Source organism: Sminthopsis crassicaudata, chromosome 4, assembly GCF_048593235.1.
Source record: "Sminthopsis crassicaudata isolate SCR6 chromosome 4, ASM4859323v1, whole genome shotgun sequence".
Classification (NCBI taxonomy): Eukaryota; Metazoa; Chordata; class Mammalia; order Dasyuromorphia; family Dasyuridae; genus Sminthopsis; species Sminthopsis crassicaudata.
The window spans coordinates 8347671-8363828 of NC_133620.1; positions in this window are offsets into that span (position 1 = coordinate 8347671).

Below are 16158 nucleotides of genomic sequence, written 5' to 3' on the forward strand. Positions count from 1 at the left end.
TGACTCAGTTCAATACTTTCCAGAACTAGGAGTCTTTAATGTCTTCTAGTGTTGGGACTCCCTTAGTGGTCAGTCTAATAAAGCTCATGGATTCCTTAGAATAATGCTTTAAAAGTAATAAAGCATAATGTATGAGGTTGCAGAAAAACAAATTATATTGAAATGGAATTTTAAAATACGCATTAGATGACTTTAAAAGCCTCTTTGGGCTTTCAATATGTGCACTATGTGAGGGAATGTTGGTAAATGTTTAACTAGTGTCTCTTTGGGGGCGGGGGATGACATATGACATTTTTAAGCTTAACCTGCATCATACATATCTTCTTAATCACCTTAAGTCCAGAAAATCAGCAAAACAACAGTCCTAATGTATATGACACATTTTTAAGGTTAACCTGTATTATACAGATCTTCTTAATCACCCTCTTAAGTCCAGAAAATCAGCAAAAAAACAAATCAAGTCCTAATGTATATGGCATGTTTTTAAGGTTAACCTGTATTATACAGATCTTCTTAATCACCTTCTTAAGTCCAGAAAAAAAAATTAAGTCCTAATGTGTCTTTTTGCCTTTCTGAATTATAAATGCTGATGATGAAATTTTTCCCCCCCTGAAGCTGGGGTTAAGTGACTTACCCAGGGTCACACAGCTAGGAAGCGTTATGTGTCTGAGACCAGATTTGAACTTGGGTCCTCCTGAATTCAAGGCTGGTGCTCTATCCACTGCGCCCCCTAGCTGCCCCCTGATGCTGAAAATTTAACAACTTGTCTGAGAACTTTTTGGAGCTGCCTCTCATATCCTTGATCCTATGATTACTACAGACAGCAATAATCCCCAGGATACCTAAGGAGATCTTGTACCTGTCATTTCCCTTTTGGGCTTCCTTCAGAATCCTCCTCTCTAATACAGCTAAATAGGTGGTACAGTAGAAAGAAGCTGGACCTGAAGTCAAGATGACCAAAGGTCATTTTCAGGCTCAGACACTTACTACTGGTGACTATGAATCAGGTCTCATTTTTTTTTACCTGTAAAGTGAGACTAATAAGAGCACGTGCCTCTTAAGGTTTTTCTGCAAATCAAATCAGACAGTGTAGTTACAGTCCTCTCCAATCCCTAAGATGCTATATAAATGCCAGTTATTATTATGGGAGAGATTATTAGATCAAGATTGGCTTCTATAGCTGAATGATTCTATGAGTTGCAGAGAGAAATTTTCTCCTTAATACAGATTATGTGTCCTAAGACATGGGAGTTAATCAGCAATGGTGGCTACATAATAAACACAAAATGATTTCACAAGTCTGGGACAGGAGATTTCACACAATTGTGAAGATCAGAAGGGTCTCATGTAAAGGGAGGCATTTCAGCCAAGTTTGCAGAACAACAGATGATACAGTGGAGTCAGAAGACCAGAGTTCAAGTCCAGCCTCAGACATATACTAACTGTGTGAACCTGGGCAAATCACTTCACCTTGTTTGCCTCGATGTCCTCATCTGTAAAGTGAGCTCGAGAAGGAAACGATAAAGTATTTCAGTAACTTTGCCAAGAGAACCCCCAACAAGCTCATGAAGTGTCAGATATGGCAAGATTAAGGGGCCGTTGCAGACATGGGGGATGGCCCTTCTGGGAGTGATTGTATGTGAGGAACAAGATGGCTTGCTTAGACCCTAGAGCTTGGGGAGGAGAATAATCTAACAGGGATGTTATTGGCTTTGAGGGATGGCTAGTTAGAGTTTGGTCCTCCAACTGAGACACTCTGGTTTTTGCAAAGCTCTCTGCTGCGCTCTGCTGGCAGGAGTGGGGAGCACTCCCTCGATCACTAACAAAGATGGCCTCAGACTTCCAAGACCCATCCTGGTGCCTCTGGCATCCCGGGGTCCTCCTCAGAGGAGGTGTGTGTCCAAGAGAGCTCCTGACCATGGCAGAGCGCATCCTTGCACCTCCCCGGCCTTGTTATCCAGCCAATGGACTATAAACTTTCTCAATTGACATCCAGAGGCAGTGAGGCACCTGGGAAATAATCATCAAGCTCAGTGTTTATTGTTTCAAAGTTAATAAACTCATTTTCATTCATACATCCTCACCATTACCCTGTGGAGTAGATTCCTGTATATTATCTTAAATGTATAAATGAGGAAACCAAGGTATATTGGAAGGGACCTGCCCATGGTGAGAATAAGTGTCCGAAGTGATGCTTCCAACTCTCTTTCCGTTGCCTCATCCTGCATGGGATTTGGAGTGGGGAAGCCTGAGCTCAGGGATCTGCTTCTGCTGCCTCCTGGCTGTGTGAGCTTAGATAAGACACGGCATCTCTCCAGACCCCGGTAAAATGGAGCGACTGGATAATAGATTATATGCTAAGGGTGACAAATATTTTGCTCACAAGCCCACAAGGTAGGGGAAAGTGTTTGTTTATCTCAACTGATGCTAATCCACAGGTCAGGAAAGTGAGACTGTGGGAGATGGTATGATTCTATGGGGACTAAAGGCTAGGACCGGGATTAAGTCGAACTTCTTTTCTGATGGCAGAACCAGGTCTCAGCTCTTTTCCCCCTTTGCTGCCCTACCTTTCTAGTGCTCAGATCCTTTCCAGCTCTAAATTCTATACACTCATTAATTAAGCACACTCTCTAGACAATACATTGCATTAGGTGCTAGGGATAGACAGAAAAAAAATAACAGGGAATCCAATCTCTGCTATCAAGGACTTTACAAAGGGTTAGGATGGGGAATGGAGCTATAGCATGTATTAGCATGTATATATGTATGCATGTATGTATTCGTGCATAAATATATGCTATGAATATATATATATATGTATATATATATCCATATGTCCAACCTACCTATCCATAATCTGTCTCTTTATCTATATCTATATCTATTCATCCATGCATCCATTTATCGTCTACTTGTCAACTATCCATCTGTACATCTATCTGTAACTATATGTATATATCCATTCATTCATCTATCTACCTGTCTATAGCTATATATCTATCTCTCCATCCACCTATCTATTCACCTATCCATCCATCTGTTCATCTATTTATAGCTATATCTACCTATCTTTCCATCCTCTATATCATTGATCTATCCACCTATCTATATATCCATCCAATTTTCTATTCATCCATCCATCCATCTATCTATCCACCCATCTATCTGTCCGTCTATCAGTCTAAAACGAGTCCTGTGATAAGAATAAGGACAAGATTTACCCACATGATCTCAGGCTAGTTATTCCGAAGATTTGGATTTAGATTTGGAGCTGGAAGTCCTGGGACCATAATCTGCCATAATATTCGATGTCACCTATTTAAGATTAAGTTGCTGGCCTGTATTAACAGAGGAATTTTCTTCACCAGAAGCTACTTATGCTCATGAAATCACAGCTCTGGATCTTGATACATATATCTGTATTTATAAAAAGAAAATCAGGTGTAATAAAATTTCTTAATGAATTTGTTTTAGTATATATAGAACATAAACACGTGTGTATGTAGTATATATAATATTTGGTGACTGAGAAAGTCATTTTTTCCTTTTTTTGATTAAAGATTTTTATTTTCAAAACACACGCATAGATAATTTTCAACATTCAGCCCTGCAAAACCCTGTGTTCCAAATTTTTCCCTCCCTTCCCCCATCCCCTCCCCTAAATAGCAAAATATATTAAACATGTATATTTCTACAATTATGCTGCACAAGAAAAATCAGATCAAAAAGAAAAAAATGAGAAAGAAAATAAAAAGCAAGCAAATAACAATAAAGTGAAAATACAATGTTGTGAATCACACTCAGTCCCCTCAGTCCCCTTTCTGAATGCAGATAGCTCTCTCCATCACAAGACCATTAGAACTGGCCTGAATCATCTCATTGTTGAAAAGTAGCCACGTCCATCAGAATTGATCATCATATAATCTTGCTGTTGCCATGTATGATGATCTCGTGGTTCTTCTCATTTTAATATCAATTCATATAAATCTTTCCAGGCCTCTCTGAAATCATCCTGCTGATCCTTTTTTATAGAACAATGATATTCCATAACATTCATATATCATAACTTGTTCATTCATTCTCCGGCTGATGAGCATCCACTCAGTTTCCAGTTTCTGGCCACTACAAAAAGGGCTGCCACAAACATTTTTGCACATGTGGGTCCCTTTCCCTCCTTTCAGATTTCTTCAATATACAGACTCAGTAGAAATACTGCTGGATCAATGGGTATGCAAGTCATTTTACCTCTGAAGGCTTTAGGTGTGAGGTAAGGTCTCCCAGGTAAATTAGAACATAAATGTAGATGCTATATCAAGTTCTAGACCAGAGGTCTTTAGTCTTTCCTTCCTCCCAGCCCTTTTGGTGATCAGTCTGTATGTTGAAGCCTCTTGACCACTTCTCAGGAAGAGGTTTTTAAAGGTATAAAACCAAAAGAAGCCAATTAAATTGAAATGCATTTTATCTAGTTCTAAATGTACAATCTTGTGATCCTGTAAGTAAGGCTTAGTGAGAAATCTGAGGGAAGAGAGAACCTTTTCCACTTGGGAAACTGTGGATCCTGGCTTTGTTGCTGACTATCTTTCTCCCCATCACTTTACTCTAGCCTAGGCACAGCGTCACCACTTTTAAAAGAAGGGGATATGTTGGGCACTCTCTAAGATCCTTTCAACTCAAGATCTACCATTGTAGAGTCCCCCAAGTCAATGGGAACTCAAGCTCCTGGTTTTTATGGTTATTACTGTTTTCCTGGTATTGAGAATATAAAAGGTAGATGAATATTTGGGAAGTTACACCTTCTGATGTCCTTTAAGCCTCAGTTAACATCCTACCTTCTATAGGAAGCCTTTCCTTAACACAAGTCTTCCTTCTGGGAATTGTGTTTGAGACCAATGGCTTTCTGTTTTCTCCCCCATTTAGAGTGTCACCTTCTTCAGGACAGGGATTATCTTCTACCTTTCTTTGTATTAGCAGCCCTTAGCCCAGAGCCTGGCACACAGTAGGAGCTTAATATATATTTTCTGACTGACAAGAAGCAGTTACATGAAAATTTCATTTTTTTAAAACTCAAATTCTGAGAACAGAACCTATAGAAATGGCAAATTTCAGCAGCGAAATGAGTTGAATTTAACTAAAGGGAAGGGTTTGCCAAGAATATCATTAGTTCCTGGGTCTATTCAAGCTTTATCTAGAGAATACAATAACCAAAACCCAGGATTGTAACTAAGATAAAGTGATCTTGATGTTGGCCTAGAATGCGGGGATTTAGAAGTTTCAGAAGTTTCCTCCTCCTCCTCCTCCTCCTCCTCCTCCTCCTCCTCCTCCTCCTCCTCCTCCTCCTCCTCCTCCTTCTCCTCTACTTCCTCTTCCTCAGAAGTGGTTTGTCATTTCCTTCTCTAGTTTATTTTGCAGGTAAGGAAACTGAGGCGAAGTTGAAACAAGGTGAAGTGGCTTGTCCAGAGTCACACAGCTAGTTAGTGTCTGAAGCTGGATCTGAACTCAGGTCTCTTTGATTCAATGGTTGGTTATTCTATTTACTGCACCATAGTCTGCCAAACTTTCCAAGGAGCAATAGATACAGGAAAGGTTAAAAGACCTGCTGTAGAATATCCTCTGAGGATTTTCCATCCACACTCATAGATACATACATACCACACATTCATAGATACGTATATACCATTCACACTCATATCTATGTTAAGCGACAGGTCCATTCTCTAAGAGCCTCCACAGCTGTGGATCATAACATCCGAAGGAGTTGCAGGGCAGCCTTTGCTGACACAGGTGTTGCTTGTGGACTGGGAATGAGATAAATTGGAGACAGAGAGAAGAGGAGAGAGGTCAGACAACACAACAGCCTCTCAGTCAGAGAGGTGAGAGAAGAGAAACTGCCTCTCAGTCTCCTTGTACCTGCTCTCAAAAGAGGACATCCATGCTGGGTTGGATCTCCAGCAGCCACTGGCAGGTGACTCCTGTGTATTCTCTCCCATGTATTCTAACATATATACATATATACTACACATACACACATATATATATATATGTATAATATGTCATCCATACATATATACCACACACTCATAGATATAGATATATCTCCCACACACATATTACATATATATCATCCATCCACACTCATAGATAAATATATATCTTCCACACTCATATATACATATAAACCACACACTCATAGATAAATATATACCACACACTTATAGGTAAAACTATACCAAACACACACACACACACACACACACACATACACACATCACCTGCACTCATACATATAACACACACACACATATATATGAGACACTCATATACACACATATACCACATACTCATAAATACATATATACCATCCACACTCAGAGATACATATATACCAAAATTCATATATATATAGATACCACACACACACACATATCATACACTCATAGATTATATATACCACCCACACTCATAGATACATATATATCACAAAATTTATAGATAAATATAAACCACACTCCATACATACATATATATATGACACTCATATACACACATATACCACATATTCATAAATACATATATGCCACCACAATCATGTATACATATCTATCACACATTCATAGATGGATATATACCACAAACTCTTAAATACGTATATTCCACCCATACTCACAGATACATATATATCATACACTTATATGTACATATATACCATTCACATTCATAGATAGATATATTCCACCCACACTCATAGATACATATATATCACACACTCATAAATATATATATCACACATTCATATATATACAACACACACATATATATACCATAAACTAATAGATACACATATATGTACATGTGTGCATGTGTGTATATATGTGTATATATATGGATATATATGTATGTATGTATATGGTATATGGGAGTATATGAGTATATGAGTGTGTAGTGTATATCTATGTGTGTATGGGCATGTGTAAGTGTAGGGATGTGTGTGTGATATAGATAAATGACTGTGTGAAATATGTATTTATAAGTGTGTGGTAAATATGTATCTATGAGTGTGGGATATATATGTATATGAGTAGGGGTAGAATATATGTATCTATGAGTTTGCAGTACATATGTATCATATATATATATATATGAGTATGTTTATATATATATATATATATATATATATATATATATATATATATATATATATATATATATCATATATTTATGAGATATATATATATGTGTGTTCGTGGTATTTATGTGCATATGAGTGTGTTGTATATATGTATATAAGAGTGCAGGTGATATATATGTGTATATATAATTGTGTGGTATATATTTATCTATGAATGTGTGGTGTATATATATATATATACATATATATATATATATATGAGTAGAGAAGGTATATATGTAGCTATGAGTGGAAGGTATAAATGTATCTATAAGTGTGTGGTATATTTGTATATATGAATGTGGGTGATATATATATGTATACATGAGTGTGTAGTATATATGTATTGTACAAATACATATACATATATACACATGTGTGTACACACACATATATGTATGTATGTATTATGTATGTATGGGTGGAATATATGTATCTATGAGTTTGCAGTATATATGTATCTATGAGTGTGTGGTATAGATGTACATATGAGTGTGTAGCATATATTTATGAGAATGTGATATATATATACACATATGTGTATATGTATATATCTGTGTGTATGTACATATATATGAGTTTGTGGTATATATGTGAATATGAGTGTCTGATATATATGTACAAATGAGTGTATGGTATAAATGTATGTATGAGTGTGGATTATATATATATATATATATATATATTTGTATATATAAGTGTGTGGTATATATTTATCTATGAGTGTGTAATATATGTAGCTATTAGTATGGAAGGTATATATGTGTCTATGAGTGGGAGGTATATATGTATATTTGAGTGTGGATAGATGATATATATGTATATATGAGTATGGATGGATTATATATGTATATATAAGTGTGGGTGGTATATAGGATCTATGAGTATATCATATATATGCATATATGAGTGTGTGGTATATATGTGCATATGCATGTGGGTGATATATATGTATCTATGAGCATGTGATATATGTGTGCATATGAGTATTGGTGATATATATGTATCTATGAGTGTGCAATATATATGTATATATGAGTGTGATATATGTACATATGTATTGTATATATTTATCTATGGGATTATTATATATATATATATATATATATATATGAGTTTGTGGTACATATGTGCATATGACTATCTGATTATATATATATATACACACATAATAGTGTGTGGTATATATGTATGTATTTTTGCAGGTGATATATTTGTATCTATAAGTGTGTGGTATATATGTATATATGAGTGTGGAAAGTATATATGTATCTATGAGTGGGAGATAGATATGTATCTATAAATGTTCAGTATATTTGTATATATGAGTGCTGGTACTATATATGTATCTAGTATATATGTATCTATGAATATGTGATATATATATATATAAGTGTGAATGGTATTGTATATGTAAATATATATATACCACCCACACTCATAGATATACATATACCACACACTCATATATACATAAATACCATACACATATACCCCCATATATAACTCATGTAAACATGTATCCCACAAATTCATATTTGTTGTATATATGTACCTATGAGTGTGGGTGGTATATATGATCTATGAGTGTATGGTATATATGTGTATGTGAATGTGTGGTATCTATGTATATATGAGTTTGTGGTATATATTTATCTATGAGTGTATGGTACATGTGTATCTATGAGTGTGGGTATATATATAAAATGTGCAATACATTTGCATATAGAAGTGTGGGTAGTATATGTGTAGGTCACATATGTATATATGAGTATGTGGTATCTATATAAATGAATTTGTTGTATATATGTATCTATGAATATGGGAATATATGTATCTATGAGTGTGATGGATGACATATATGTATATATGATTATGGGAGGTATATATGTATGAGTGTGGGTAGAATATATGTATCTATGAGTTTGTAGTATATGTGTATTTATGAGTGTGTGGCATATATATTTTTTTTTATGAGAGTGGATGGAATATTTGTGTATAGGAGTTTGGAGTATATATGTATCTATGAGTGTTTGGTATATATAAACCTATGAATGGTTGTATATATGTATCTATAAGTATGTGATATATATGTGCATATGCATGTGGGTGATATATATGTGAGTGTGTGATACGTATGTATATATGAGTGTGATATATATATATACACATGAACGTGTTGAATATATTTATCTATGAGCATGTGATACACATATATATATATATATGAGTTTGTGGTGTATATGTGCATATGAGTATCTGATGTAAACGTACATATTACTGTGTGGTACATAGGTATGTATTTCTGCAGGTGACATATATGTCTACATCAGTGCGTGCTATGTTTGTATCTGTGTGTGGTTTGTATGTGTATATGAGTGTGGAAGATATGCAGGTATCTATGAGTGCGTGGCATACATGTATATGTGAGTTCTATATGTGGGTATGTGTGTATAGTATATATGTATATATGAGTGGGTTGTATGTATGTATATATGAGTGTGTTTTATATATGTAGATATGAGTCTTGGTTTTATATATATGTATTGTGGGGGGGGGTGTTGGGTCTTTGATATGTGCCTGTGGGCTTGTGTGTGTGTGTCTCTTTGGGGTCTTCAAGGTCCCAGCGAGCTCTGGAGGTCCATAGTTTCCCCTAGGGCCCCCACCCCTCAGCCTTCTGGACAGTTAGGGCTCCCATGGAGTTCCTCTGGCATCTGGCCACCAGGTGGCAGTACTAGGCCCCGAATCCTTCTTGCTTCCATCATGGCCCCAGGATGCAGAATGAAGGAGGGAACCTCTGGTCGTGGGTTGAGAAGGTCCCAGTGGTTCAGGTGCAGCTTCCTTGGCCTGGAGTCCTGCCAGTCACTTCCTGGGGGCTCCAGGACAAACATTTGCTCAGGAAGCTCCTTTTACAATAGCAAGGGGCAACAGGGAGTGAGGGGGAGGGTCTTTGCAATCCTGGGAGAGGGAGTCTGATCTCATTTCTTGTGACCCTGGGGAAGTCACCACTTCTCAGAGCCTCAGTTTCCTGCCCTGTAAAATGAGGGGTTGACCTAGATGGTCTCTGGACTTCCTTCCAGCTTGAGACTGTGATCTCCCAAGGCAGGGACTATGGACCCCTTTGGTAATATGGCCCTTGGCCATGGAGACTGCCCACATTTATCTGCCATCAGACTAGGGATATAACCTAGAAAAGGCCTGTCATTGGAAACCGGGCTTAGCAAGCGAGTGGAAGGATCAGAAAAGCAGCACTGCTTTTATCCAGCAGAAGGGATCACCACGACTGGATCCCCAAAAGGACCAGATTCCTTTAAATCAACTAAGCTCCACACGTTAGTGTGTGAAACAGATGCATAAAAATATGCAGTGACTGCACAGGGACGGGAAAGGTACTAGCATCTGGGGGGATCAGGATGGTCCTTCTGTGGAGGAAAGCATTGGAGCTGATCATGGAACAAAGATGGAGGGATCACCAGGAACAGGTAGGAGGGAAGGCCAGAGGGACAGAAAGAAAGAGGCAGAAAGGAGAGCATAGGAGAGAGAATGGGAGGGGAAGGAAAGGAAGAGGAGGGAAGGAAAGGGAAGGGGAGGGGAAGGAACAGGAGGGGCCAAGAGAGAGACAAAGAGGCAGAAAGGAGAGGACAGAAGAAAGAATGGGAGGGGAGGGAAAGAGAGAGGAGGAAGGGGAGGGGAAGGAATAGGAGGGGGCAGGAGAAGAGGGAAGGACTAGGAGAGACACAGAAAATATTGTATTAGATGCTGGAGGAAATACAAAGTATAGCTCAGCTACAAGCCATGGTTCCTCTCTTCACAGAAAGTAGAGCTTATTGTTATTACACTTTAAAGGAGGAGAGATTGCTTTATCTGCTCTCGGCATAATACCAGGTTAAGTCCACAACATCACCTAAATGCTCCCCATGTGCCAGGCGCTGGGCCCAGCCCTGAGGGTACAAAGGTAAGTCCAAACAGTCCCAGCCCTCAGAGAGCTCCTGAGCTAATGAAAGAAAACAACATGGAAATGTCTGCACACCAACAAGAAATATACAGGATAAATGCTAAATAATCTTAGAGGAAAATAGAGGAAATGTACTGGCTTTAAGGAAAACTATCAGGCTTTTATGAGCATATGGGGTGGCTGGCCTGTGCAGACATGGAGGCAGGGGATGGCCTGGGCAGAGAGAGCTCCTGATCTCAAGGAGCTCACATTCGAGCTCAGAGGGACCTGTTTTCTTGGTCCAGAGAACAGAGCCTGATGCTGGAGAACTAGGGGGAACATTTAGGCTGGAAGTCAGAAAGCCACTGAAAAGCTGTGAATCGGGCAGCCTCCTGCTTTGGTGGGCTCCCCATCACCGGGGGGTCTGCAAGCAGAGTGGGGATGAGCATTCCCTGAGGAGGTTGCAGCACAAATTCAAGATTAGGCGATCTTTCACCTCTGACATTCTCTGAGATTGGGCTCCCCCATCACCATCAGGTCAGTGAGGGCAGAAAGGGCCTGAGTTTGAATCCTACCCCAGAGCCCAGTTACTATGATGACTTTGGGCAAACCACTTAATGTCTTTGAGCCTCAGTTTCCCCATCTGTCAAAGGAGGATGATGATATACTCTCTCTCCCAGGCTTCAGAGACTCTGAAGAGCTCGCCTCTGTAAAGTGCTTTAGAAACAATAAAGCCTGTGTAAATGCCAGCTATTATTATTCTCACGCTGGTGTGTGGCTTCTGCAAACTTAGCAGAGATTTCAGAAGCCACTAAATGTGTTTCCTTTCTTACTGTCTTTGGCTGACTCACGCTCTCCCATGTAACTCCCCCACCTAAGGAGGCAGGCTTGTTTTTACTGCAGCTGCAAGGAGGGATGCTGGGTGATTCAGAGCAGGAGCAGATCAAAGAGGGAATAAACACAAGCAGGGACTTTTCCTCCTCAGGGCCCCGAGGAGCCTCCCCACCTGCCCCAGGGGGGACACCACACTGATTGCTTGATTTCCTGAAGTCCCTGTGCCCCAAGTCCAGAACTATAACCCCCACCACACCCTATAAAGGAACCCTGGAATCCCAGCTCTGGAGTGGGAAAAGATCGCAGAGACCAGGGAAGCAGATGAACTAGAAAGGGGCTCATCCCTGTCATTTTATTGATTGGGAAAACCGAGGGCTGGGTCCTACCGCCATGAGCATCAGAAGTGAGATTTGAACCCAGCTCCTCTGACTGAGGATTGAGTTAGACATGACTGAAAGGATCAAACAATGACAAACAATGGCTTAGAATGACAAGTGCTTTCCCCCTTGAATAATATTGAAAAGATGGCATTTTGTGATGGAAAAAATGGTAGACTCTGAATCCAGAAAATCTGCATGAAAATTGAGCTTTACTCTGTGATCTCTCGGCACCTCCATTTTCTTATCTCGAAAATGGGTGCCATGATATCTGCTCCATCTTACTCATGGGGTGTTAGGGGAGGCTCAAATGAGATCATCTGGGTAAAGGGGTCTGATGCCTTTAAAGAGTCTTTATCATCCTAAAAAACTTAGGCTTCAGTGCATTTGAGCCAATTTTCAAATGCCCCAGAAGACCTCAAGAAGCTTGTTAGGAAGAATGGAACAAGCCCTTGGCTCCTGGTCAGCAGGTGGGGGAAGGCTTGGGAGGCAATGCTGACTCTAGGAAGAGGAGAGATGGGGGAAGATCAGGGCTCTCTTTTGAATCTGCAGATAATTATTGAATCATCACGGCCACTTCCAGAGTGGTTTAAGTTTTGCCCAGCTCTTTCTCTACCAAGATCCTCCAAGGCTGGTAGCTCCTAGAGACAGTGTGGTGTAGTGGATGGAGAGCCAGACTTGATGTCAGGAGTTCCTGTTATATCTCATACCCTGAGTAGCCTGTGACCCTGTGCAAGTCAGTTTTCTCTCCCTCCCTCCCTCCCTCCCTCTCTCACTCCTTTTTTTTTTCCTGAGGCAATTGAGGTTAAATAAATGCCTTGCCCAGGGTCACACAGTCTAGAAGTGGTATCTGAGGCCAGATTTGAACTCAGAACCCCCTAACTTCAGGGCTGGTGCTCTATCCACTACACCAGCTAGCTGCCCCAGTTTTCTCTTTTTGTAAAAGGAGAGGATTGGACTCAGTGGCCTCGGAGCCACTTCCAACCTCTAATGGCCCTTTGAGCTCAGACAACGAATCCAATGGATCCACAAGACTGCTGAGTCCAACAGGAGAACATCCCATCTGCCCACACCTTGTTACATATAGTGCCCTTGGCCTTCTCCCAATGGGATCCAATGGAGGGAACGGGGTGAGCCTTTGTCCAGTTCTTTCTACACTGTGGGTACCAGTGAAGAACTCTCCATCCCTCAGTTGTTCCTTGTTCTTGCTCCATGATTAGTCCACTCTCTTTCTAATCACTTATCTTTTTGATGATATATCTTAGGTCACTGGGTCTACTAGGAGTCACTTCATTTCCCTTTGGGCAACTCAGAATTTTGACTTGTCAGAGATTGCAGTAACTTATGCTTTTATACCACACGGCATCACTGGAAGAAGAGTAGTGATATTTAAAAAGATGGAATTCTTGGTTTATTTCCAGGAGAACCTTGGGATCATTGAGATGGCCACATAATTCCCCAAATATGATCTAACCCACTCACTTGCTGTGATTCAACTATGGTCTTAATTCATCATTTAATGAATTATGAAGTATTTAACTCATCATGAAGTATTTGTCTAACATACAGGAATTAACAAATGGTGTAAGTTGCTCTAGTTTAGTAAATGTTTAATAGGTGTTCATATGATGGCAATCATAAAATGTATTAGAACTACTTATTAAAGAAACTCTTGCACACACACACACACACACACACACACACACACACACAAACCTGACTAATTGATCCAGGACAAAGTCATCTCTTTTCTTTCTAGTCTAGTTTCCTCTTCTATAATATTGAAGATCAGTTAGAAAGCCATTATGCCAGTCAAGGAAAGACATATTATGGGCAGACTAAATCTTCCAGGATATAGAAAGCAAAGAAGAATTATAATAGGAAGGAAGAAAGAAAGGGAAAGGAAACTTAAGGAAAGAGCACTGATTTGGCACCAAATCCTTGATCAATGATTTCAACTTGGATTCTTCCTTCTTAAAAAAATAAAAAAGGAATTTGTTCTACGTGATGAAGAAAAAGGAAAGGTCTCCGAGTCTTTTTTTCTAGGAAATATATGAACTACTCTTATTTAGTTCAAGACATTCATTTATTCATGCAACACATATTTGTTAAACTTTAGTTGTATGCTAATTGCAGAAGGAATAATATAAATAAGATTCCCTATTCTCAGCAGCTATGTTTTATCCAGTTTTTTTTTCTCTTTCCAATCATGTCCTAAACATTTTATCTCTCCAACAAGGTGAAAAGCATCTTCAGTGAAGGGACAATCCAGTATTTTGGTTTTTTCCTAGCCATGAAATCAACATTTTTAGTGACATGACCCTATTCAATTCCTTGCTTTTCCCAATAAGGCACAATTTAACTCTCTAGGCCAGCCCAGAAATGATTCTGAAGACAGAAAAACAGAACCTCAGAAGAGGAAGGGAGCACATTCCAACCCATTCCTAAGCAATAATCCCTCTTCCAGTCATCCAGTAAGTGGGCTGCAGCCTTTGCTTGAAGACATGATAAGAAAGGACCCCTTACCTCCCAAAGCAGCTTACTCTATATTGAGACAACACTAATTGTGAGGAAATTAGGTTTTTTGTTGTTTTTTGTTTGTTTGTTAGCTTCTTTTTTACTTTAACATTAAGCTTAATCTTTTCTCTTTTCAGTTTCCACCTAAAGCTTTGGGTCCTGGCCTCAAGGGCCAAAGAGAATAAGCCCAAACCCTTTTTCCATATTATGGACTTCAAAACACTTTTTAAAAGTTCTCAGATCCCTCTTGTAGTTTCTCTTCAAGTTAAATTTCAACACATCAGTATATGGCATGAGCTCTTAACTGGTTATTCTCCTCTGGACACTTCCAAGCTATCAAGGTCCTCCCTAAACCATGGCACCCAGAATGCCCTCCACACTCCAGAGTTTGGCTAATAATTGCAGAGTATGGAAACTTCATCACTTCCTTATTCTTGGAAGCTATGGCTTTCTTAATGGAACCAGATTTCCCACATCACGTTGTTGATTCACATTCAGGGAATCCACTTTTGTGGATTTTGTTTGTAGTTGACCAAAATTCTATGGTTTGCTCCAGATGAACTGCTACCCACCACCATGTAACCACCATGTTTCTTAACTGACAGAAAATATTTCTTGACTGCCTGAGAATCTCAGTCTTATTCTTGGAAAAACTGATTGCTTGGACCCAAGAAGAAGATTTTACATTTATGTCTATTACATTTCATCTTATATGACTTGACCTGCTGTTCTTGTCTGCCGAACTCCTTTTTAATTCTTCCCCTATGATCCAAATTGCTAACTTGCCCTCCTAATTTTGTGTCAGTCGTAAACGTGATAAGCATGCTGTCTATGCTTTTTTTTCCAATCATTGACAGAAATGAGAGTCAGTATAGGAAGTGGATTTTTTTAAAGTTATATTAGGATAAAGAGGATGGTAAAAGTTGGGAAACTACTTTTGCTCTGGTTGGATGGGACAATAACCGGTGATGGAGATAAGGCAAACTGATTTGATTATTATTCTGTTCCTTTTTCTCTGCCAAGGAGAAAGGGACTTGGAATGGGAAGGATTGGGGGGAAAAACTAGTATATGGGAAGTAGGGAAAAATAAGGAGGGAAATTATAATCAATCAATGATTATTTTAAGCACTATGTGCCAGGCTGACCAAAATAAAGGCATCTTCTGATATTAGAGAGAACTGATAAATGTAATTGCTAAGTCACTATTAAAGATCCCTGAAAGGTCATGGAGAAATAGAGAGAACCTGAAGGAGATCCTGCTGTAGAACAGAAGGGCAAATGTCCCAAATTTCCAAAAAAAAGGAAGATAAAGGAGCCTAGAAACTCTATAC